The sequence below is a fragment of the Aquarana catesbeiana genome, linkage group LG06, assembly GCF_042186555.1.
Source record: "Aquarana catesbeiana isolate 2022-GZ linkage group LG06, ASM4218655v1, whole genome shotgun sequence".
Taxonomy (NCBI): Eukaryota; Metazoa; Chordata; class Amphibia; order Anura; family Ranidae; genus Aquarana; species Aquarana catesbeiana.
In genome coordinates, this window is record NC_133329.1 from 411,043,344 (window position 1) to 411,053,129 (window position 9,786).

At 47.5% G+C, this 9,786-nt stretch overlaps 1 protein-coding gene across 2 annotated transcripts in view; it reads right to left on the reverse strand.

Moving 5' to 3' along the window:
* The window catches only part of MYLK (myosin light chain kinase), a 270,170-nt gene extending 268,053 nt beyond the window's left edge, over window positions 1-2,117 (reverse strand). For both annotated transcript variants that reach the window (XM_073634487.1, XM_073634486.1), the window contains exon 1: window positions 1,964-2,117. The gene's annotated coding sequence lies outside the window, so the exon portion shown is untranslated. The remainder of the gene's footprint in view (window positions 1-1,963) is intronic.
* Between the last annotated feature and the right edge of the window lie 7,669 nt (window positions 2,118-9,786).

Genomic DNA, 9,786 nt, shown 5'->3' on the forward strand with positions numbered 1-9,786 from the left:
AATAAAGGATATCACATCCATGATAAATGATAATACTTTAATGATAAATGATATCACATGTGTGATAAAGGATACCACATCTACGATGAATGATATGTGATATTGAATTCATGATCAATGTATTATTATATTCATGATCATGTATTATCATTGATCATGAATTCAATATCATATATTGTACATGTGGTATCCTTTATCACGAATGTGATATCATTCATCATCAATGTATTATCATTTATCATCAATTGATGATAAATGATATCACATTTGTGATAAAGGATACCACATGTACGATAAATGATATATGATATTTAATTTAATGATAAATGAAACATCTATGATAAATGATATGACATATATGATAAATAATATTGCAGTAATAAACAAATACGACATGTATGATAAATAATATCACATATATGATATCGAAATCACTTATGATGATAAATGATATCATGTCCATAAATGATAAATAATACTACACGTGTAATAAAGGATTCCACATCTATGATAAATGACACTACATGTATGATAAAAGGATACCACATCCATGATAAATGATATTGAATTCATGATAAATGATACATCTGTGATAATTATCACATGTATGGTAAATGATATCGAAATCATGATAAACGATACCACATCCATTATAAATGATACAGCTGTGATAAATGATACCCACGTCAATGATAACACATGGATGATAAATGATATCACGTCTATGATAAATGATACTACATGTGTGATAAAGGATACCACAGCTACAATAAATAACATCACATTCCATGATAAATGATACATTGGTGATAAATGATATGTCATAAATGACACCACGGCTCCTGTATAATAAATACCGCATAGATGACACATTATATCACATCTACAATAAATGAAATCATATCCATGATAAATGATACCATATTAGTGATAAATAATATTACGTCTCCAGCAAGTGATATCACATCTGTGATAAATGACAATATTTAATCAGAAATAGGTTTGATGTACTTAAATTTTAGCAAAAAAATAAATAAATAAAAGAGGAAGAAGAAGATGATGAAGGATCTCACAATATGGCGGGGAAGTTTCAGAGTGTAAATTACAAACAAGAAGAATGAATAGGAAACAAAATAAAACAAAACAACAACAACAAGAACTCCTCATCACAGCGCCCTCCACACACCTGAATGTAACACACAGACAATTCTCTCTTTTTTAGGTGAATTTTGGGATATGATATACAAATATTGGGACGGGGGGGGGGGGGGAGAATTGGTGGCGAGTGACATAAGGACGCAGCAGATCTATGGTAGAGATTATCATGTAAACAATGAATTAAATTAGAATCTCTGCACACAGAACAATCATTATCCAATTTCATCTGAATTTTTATCTTTCTTAAGTGCCGCAAATCTGAAATTTTTATTTTTAAAAGAAAATCCCCCATCCCCCCCCCCCCACCGACTATCACTGAAATATATGACGGATTGATAGTGCTCAAACCACACATTATACAATCCAATCAAAATTTTAAAAAAAGCTATTTTGTTTGAACCTATTTACATGAAAGTGAATCTGTCATAAAATACAGACAACATCTGATCACTGACACACACACACACACAGCAATTAATGAACAATCTGATTTTTTTTAATCTAAGGGAAAACTAAAAAGATAATTGGATTATATATAATCTATAAGTGTCAGGTCAGCCCTTACCTGATCTACCTGTCCATCCTGGGTCTGTCCTGTCTCTGGGCTCAGACACCTGTACTGGGGGGGTAGGCAGAGCTGGGAGGGGTAGAAATAGTCCTGGGGGACTTCCTACAGCAACCAAAACTCATTCTACATAAACCCCAATGTATAGGGACCCCCAATAATTCATACATTACCTATAACTGAACACAGAAAGATACAATAGAACTCTATAAGCCCTGTGATGGGATGCTGCTTACCTACCTTGCACCAAGAGCTTGCAATCCATCTCCCTTCTGCCCCAGTTCAGCTCCTGGCTCACCTCTCAGCACCAGTCTAGCCCCGCCCCCCGTAGGCTGCCCCTGGGAGGGGTATCAGGGCTGCTGGGCTGTGGTTGTCTCAGAAACACAACTGTCTTGTTTAAACACAAACTGCAGCTTTGATCCTCAGCACAGCCTGCCTGCCCACTTCAGCCACCTGCCTGGATTGCACATGCAGGGTGAGCAGGACAATGGCTGCCTGCAGGCTCCAGCAGGTGGAGGTTCCCTGCCCTGGGCTGTCCCTGTGTCCTCCCTGCAAGGTTCATGTCAGAGGAGGAGAGGAGTTCAGAGCTGAGCACAGAAAAGCTGCCCCAAAACTTTCCAAAGTTTGTGCTTTGCGCGGGGCGCCACCTGCTGGCCGCTGCGGGAACTGCCGCTGCACAAATTACAATGTATCTAATAAAATGATTACATTAGATAAATGTATCTAATAACAATGTACCCGATAAACTGTATCTGATGAGTGTATCTAGCAAAAGTGTATCAGAAAAATTATATCTGATAAAAATGTATCTGATAATAGTGTAAATATAAAAAGAGCACCTTGTGAAAATGTGTCTGATAAAAGTGATATCTTATAAATTGTGTTTGATAATATTGTATCCCAGGGATAGGTAACCCCCGACACTCGACTCCCTCCCCATCAGCAGAGCAGCGCAGGGAAGTGTCAGTGAGACAATAATGCATTCCAATTTCAGAATTCCCCACACCGGACCTGCACTGCGGGGGGAGGCACTGAGGGGGAGGCACTGCGGGGGAAGGCACTGAGGGGGAGGCACTGCGGGGGGAGGCACTGAGGGGGAGGCACTGCACCCGCACACATTGTAAAATAAAAAAATAACTTTGTTGTAGCTGCAGGGGCGGTGCTACCACTAGGCAAACTAGGCAGTCGCCTAGGGCGCCCTGCTGCCTAGGGCGCCACGCCACTGGTGTTCCTACTCTTTTCTCTCTGCAGCAAGCAACTAACTCTCAGCAGGTGGGGGGCTGTGTCTGTGTCCTGACTCCCGAATTAATAGAAGCAAGCAAACATTCATTGATGGGTACTGGTAAGGCTGCATTGATGGACGCCGGTGAGGCTGCATTTGATGGGCACAGGTAGGCTGCATTTGATGAATGCTGGTGAGGCTGCATTGAGGGGCACTGGTGAGGCTGCATTTGAAGAGCGCTTCATTAAAAAAGGTGGGGTTTACATGGGCAGGGAAAAGGGGGAGGAGCCGGGGCGAAAATTAGGTTTCGCCTAGGGTGTCAAAAATCCTTGCACCAGCCCTGTGTAGCTGTGATCATCAGCTTTTGTGATGGGGAAGAGATTGGGTGTCATTCTGCTGGGGGGGTGGGGGCGGTCCAGGACTGTCATTGGCCACTGCTAAAGCCAATCACAGTCCTGCTAGCCCCACCCACCATCTGGAGGAAGATGACTCACTTGGTTGCCACTACCAGTCTCAGAAAGAAGAGATTTCACTGAGATTGAGAAAACCCCAATCAGGGGACAGTTTGTGGAATTACTGTTCAGCTTCTGGGAACTTGAAATTATTACTGAAACTTTATGTCACTTACTACTGAACCCCGACACTCTGTGTCCCTTACTACTGAACCCCGACACTCTGTCCCATACTACTGAAACCCGACACTCTGTCCCTTACTACTGAACCCCGACACTCTGTGTCACTTACTACTGAACCCCGACACTCTGTGTCACTTACTACTGAACCCCGACACTCTGTCCCTTACTACTGAACCCTGGCACTCTGTGTCACTTACTACTGAACCCCGACACTCTGTGTCCCTTACTACTGAACCCCGACACTCTGTGTCCCTTACTACTGAACCCCAGAACTCTGTGTCACTTACTACTGAACCCCGACACTCTGTGTCACTTACTACTGAACCCCAGAACTCTGTGTCACTTACTACTGAACCCCGACACTCTGTGTCACTACTGAACCCCGGCACTCTGTGTCACTTACTACTGAACCCTGGCACTCTGTGTCACTTACTACTGAACCCCGACACTCTGTGTCCCTTACTACTGAACCCCGACACTCTGTTTCCCTTACTACTGAACCCCGACACTCTGTGTCCCTTACTACTGAACCCCGACACTCTGTGTCACTTACTACTGAACCCCGACACTCTGTGTCACTTACTACTGAACCCCGACACTCTGTGTCACTTACTACTGAACCCCGACACTCTGTGTCACTTACTACTGAACCCCCGACACTCTGTGTCACTTACTACTGAACCCTGGAACTCTGTGTCACTTACCACTGAACCCCGGCACTCTGTGTCCCTTACTACTGAACCCTGGCACTCTGTGTCACTTACTACTGAACCCCGACACTCTGTCCCTTACTACTGAACCCCGACACTCTGTGTCACTTACTACTGAACCCCGACACTCTGTGTCACTTACTACTGAACCCCGACACTCTGTCCCTTACTACTGAACCCCAGCACTCTGTGTCACTTACTACTGAACCCCGAGACTCTGTGTCACTTACTACTGAACCCCGACACTCTGTGTCCCTTACTACTGAACCCCCGACACTCTATGTCACTTACTACTGAACCCTGACACTCTGTGTCCCTTACTACTGAACCCTGGAACTCTGTGTCACTTACTACTGAACCTCGGCACTCTGTGTCCCTTACTACTGAACCCGGGCACTCTGTGTCACTTACTACTGAACCCCGACACTCTGTGTCACTTACTACTGAACCCCGACACTCTGTGTCCCTTACTACTGAACCCCCGACACTCTGTGTCACTTACTACTGAACCCTGACACTCTGTGTCCCTTACTACTGAACCCTGGAACTCTGTGTCACTTACTACTGAACCCCGGCACTCTGTGTCCCTTACTACTGAACCCCGACACTCTGTGTCACTTACTACTGAACCCCGACACTCTGTGTCACTTACTACTGAACCCCAGAACTCTGTGTCACTTACTACTGAACCCCAGAACTCTGTGTCACTTACTACTGAACCCTGACACTCTGTGTCACTTACTACTGAACCCCGACACTCTGTGTCACCTACTACTGAACCCCGACACTCTGTGTCCCTTACTACTGAACCCCGGCACTCTGTGTCACTTACTACTGAACCCCGACACTCTGTGTCACTTACTACTGAACCCCGACACTCTGTGTCCCTTACTACTGAACCCTGGCACTCTGTGTCACTTACTACTGAACCCCCGACACTCTGTGTCACTTACTACTGAACCCCGACACTCTGTGTCACTTACTACTGAACCCCCGACACTCTATGTCACTTACTACTGAACCCTGGCACTCTGTGTCACTTACTACTGAACCCCCGACACTCTGTGTCACTTACTACTGAACCCTGACACTCTGTGTCCCTTACTACTGAACCCTGGAACTCTGTGTCACTTACCACTGAACCCCGGCACTCTGTGTCCCTTACTACTGAACCCCAGCACTCTGTGTCACTTACTACTGAACCCCGGCACTCTGTCCCTTACTACTGAACCCCGACACTCTGTGTCACTTACTACTGAACCCCGACACTCTGTGTCACTTACTACTGAACCCCGACACTCTGTCCCTTACTACTGAACCCCGGCACTCTGTGTCACTTACTACTGAACCCCGACACTCTGTGTCACTTACTACTGAACCCCGACACTCTGTGTCCCTTACTACTGAACCCCCGACACTCTGTGTCACTTACTACTGAACCCCGGCACTCTGTGTCACTTACTACTGAACCCCGACACTCTGTGTCACTTACTACTGAACCCCGACACTCTGTGTCCCTTACTACTGAACCCCCGACACTCTGTGTCCCTTACTACTGAACCCTGGAACTCTGTGTCACTTACTACTGAACCCCGGCACTCTGTGTCCCTTACTACTGAACCCCGGCACTCTGTGTCCCTTACTACTGAACCCTGGAACTCTGTGTCACTTACCACTGAACCCCGGCACTCTGTGTCCCTTACTACTGAACCCCAGCACTCTGTGTCACTTACTACTGAACCCCGGCACTCTGTCCCTTACTACTGAACCCCGACACTCTGTGTCACTTACTACTGAACCCCGACACTCTGTCCCTTACTACTGAACCCCGACACTCTGTGTCACTTACTACTGAACCCCGACACTCTGTGTCACTTACTACTGAACCCCGACACTCTGTCCCTTACTACTGAACCCCGGCACTCTGTGTCACTTACTACTGAACCCCGACACTCTGTGTCACTTACTACTGAACCCCGACACTCTGTGTCCCTTACTACTGAACCCCCGACACTCTGTGTCACTTACTACTGAACCCTGACACTCTGTGTCCCTTACTACTGAACCCTGGAACTCTGTGTCATTTACTACTGAACCCCGGCACTCTGTGTCCCTTACTACTGAACCCCGGCACTCTGTGTCCCTTACTACTGAACCCTGGAACTCTGTGTCACTTACTACTGAACCCCGGCACTCTGTGTCCCTTACTACTGAACCCTGGCACTCTGTGTCACTTACTACTGAACCCCGACACTCTGTGTCACTTACTACTGAACCCCGACACTCTGTGTCCCTTACTACTGAACCCCCGACACTCTGTGTCACTTACTACTGAACCCTGACACTCTGTGTCCCTTACTACTGAACCCTGGAACTCTGTGTCACTTACTACTGAACCCCGGCACTCTGTGTCCCTTACTACTGAACCCCGGCACTCTGTGTCCCTTACTACTGAACCCTGGAACTCTGTGTCACTTACTACTGAACCCCGACACTCTGTGTCCCTTACTACTGAACCCTGGAACTCTGTGTCACTTACTACTGAACCCTGGCACTTTGTGTCCCTTACTACTGAACCCTGGCACTCTGTGTCACTTACTACTGAAGCCCGGCACTCTGTGTCACTTACTACTGAACCCTGACACTCTGTGTCCCTTACTACTGAACCCTGGCACTCTGTGTCACTTACTACTGAACCCCAACACTCTGTGTCCCTTACTACTGAACCCTGGCACTCTGTGTCACTTACTACGGAGCCCTGACACTCTGTGTCCCTTACTACTGAACCCTGGCACTCTGTGTCACTTACTACTGAACCCCGACGCTCTGTGTCCCTTACTACTGAACCCTGGCACTCTGTTTCTCTTACTACTGAACTTCGGCACTCTGTGTCACTCACTACTGAACCCCGACACTCTGTGTCCCTTACTATTGAACCCTGACACTCTGTGTATCTTACTACTGAACCCTGGCACTCTGTTTCTCTTACTACTGAACTTCGGCACTCTGTGTCACTTACTACTGAACCCCGGCACTTTGTTTCCCTTACTACTGAACCCCGACACTCTGTGTCCCTTATTACTGAACCCCAGCACTCTGTGTCACTTACTACTGAACCCCAGCACTCTGTGTCACTTACTACTGAACCCCGGCACTCTGTTTCCCTTACTACTGAACCCGGACACTCTGTGTCACTTACTACTGAACCCCGGCACGCTGTGTCACTTACTACTGAACCCCGGCACTCTGTGTCACTACTGAACCCCGACACTCTGTTTCCCTTACTACTGAACCCCCAGCACTCTGTGTCACTTATTACTGAACCCCGGCACTTTGTGTCACTTACTACTGAACCCCGACACTCTGTTTCCCTTACTACTGAACCCCCAGCACTCTGTGTCACTTACTACTGAACCCCGGCACTTTGTGTCACTTACTACTGAACCCCGGCACTTTGTGTCACTTACTACTGAACCCCGGCACTCTGTTTCCCTTACTACTGAACCCCCAGCACTCTGTGTCACTTACTACTGAACCCCGACACTCTGTGTCAATTACTACTGAACCCCGACACTCTGTGTCAATTACTACTGAACCCCAGCACTCTGTGTCACTTACTACTGAACCCCGACACTCTGTGTCCCTTACTACTGAACCCCGACACTCTGTGTCCCTTACTACTGAACCCTGGCACTCTGTGTCACTTACTACTGAACCCCGGCACTCTGTTGCCCTTATTACTGAACCCCGACACTCTGTGTCTCTTACAACTGAACCCTGGCACTCTGTGTCACTTACTACTGAACCCCGGCACTCTGTGTCACTTACTACTGAACCCCGGCACTCTGTGTCACTTACTACTGAATCCCAGCACTCTGTGTCACTTACTACTGAACCCTGGCACTCTGTGTCACTTACTACTGAATCCCAGCACTCTGTGTCCCTTACTACTGAACCCTGGCACTCTGTGTCACTTACTACTGACCCCCGGCACTCTGTTTCCCTTACTACTGAACCCCCAGCACTCTGTGTCACTTACTACTGAACCCCGACACTCTGTGTCCCTTACTACTGAACCCTGGCACTCTGTGTCACTTACTACTGAACCCCGGCACTCTGTGTCACTTACTACTGAACCCCAGCACTCGGTGTCACTACTGAACCCCGACACTCTGTGTCCCTTACTACTGAACCCTGGCACTCTGTGTCCCTTACTACTGAACCCTGGCACTCTGTGTCACTTACTACTGAACCCCGACACTTTGTGTCCCTTACTACTGAACCCTGGCACTCTGTGTCCCTTACTACTGAACCCTGGCACTCTGTGTCACTTACTACTGAACCCCGACACTCTGTGTCCCTTACTACTGAACACCGGCACTCTGTGTCACTTACTACTGAACCCTGGCACTCTGTGTCCCTTACTACTGAACCCCGACACTTTGTGTCCCTTACTACTGAACCCCGACACTCTGTGTCACTTATTACTGAACCCCAGCACTCTGTGTCACTTACTACTGAACCCCAGCACTCTGTGTCACTTACTACTGAACCCCGACACTCTGTGTCCCTTACTACTGAAACACGACACTCTGTGTCACTTACCACTGAACCCCGGCACTCTGTGTCCCTTACTACTGAACCCCAGCACTCTGTGTCACTTACTACTGAACCCCGGCACTCTGTCCCTTACTACTGAACCCCGACACTCTGTGTCACTTACTACTGAACTCCGACACTCTGTCCCTTACTACTGAACCCCGACACTCTGTGTCACTTACTACTGAACCCCGACACTCTGTCCCTTACTACTGAACCCCGGCACTCTGTGTCACTTACTACTGAACCCCGACACTCTGTGTCACTTACTACTGAACCCCGACACTCTGTGTCCCTTACTACTGAACCCCCGACACTCTGTGTCACTTACTACTGAACCCTGACACTCTGTGTCCCTTACTACTGAACCCTGGAACTCTGTGTCACTTACTACTGAACCCCGGCACTCTGTGTCCCTTACTACTGAACCCCGGCACTCTGTGTCCCTTACTACTGAACCCTGGAACTCTGTGTCACTTACTACTGAACCCCCGGCACTCTGTGTCCCTTACTACTAAACCCTGGCACTCTGTGTCACTTACTACTGAACCCCGACACTCTGTGTCACTTATTACTGAACCCCGACACTCTGTGTCCCTTACTACTGAACCCCCGACACTCTGTGTCACTTACTACTGAACCCTGACACTCTGTGTCCCTTACTACTGAACCCTGGAACTCTGTGTCACTTACTACTGAACCCCGGCACTCTGTGTCCCTTACTACTGAACCCCGGCACTCTGTGTCCCTTACTACTGAACCCTGGAACTCTGTGTCACTTACTACTGAACCCCGACACTCTGTGTCCCTTACTACTGAACCCTGGAACTCTGTGTCACTTACTACTGAACCCTGGCACTTTGTGTCCCTTACTACTGAACCCTGGCACTCTGTGTC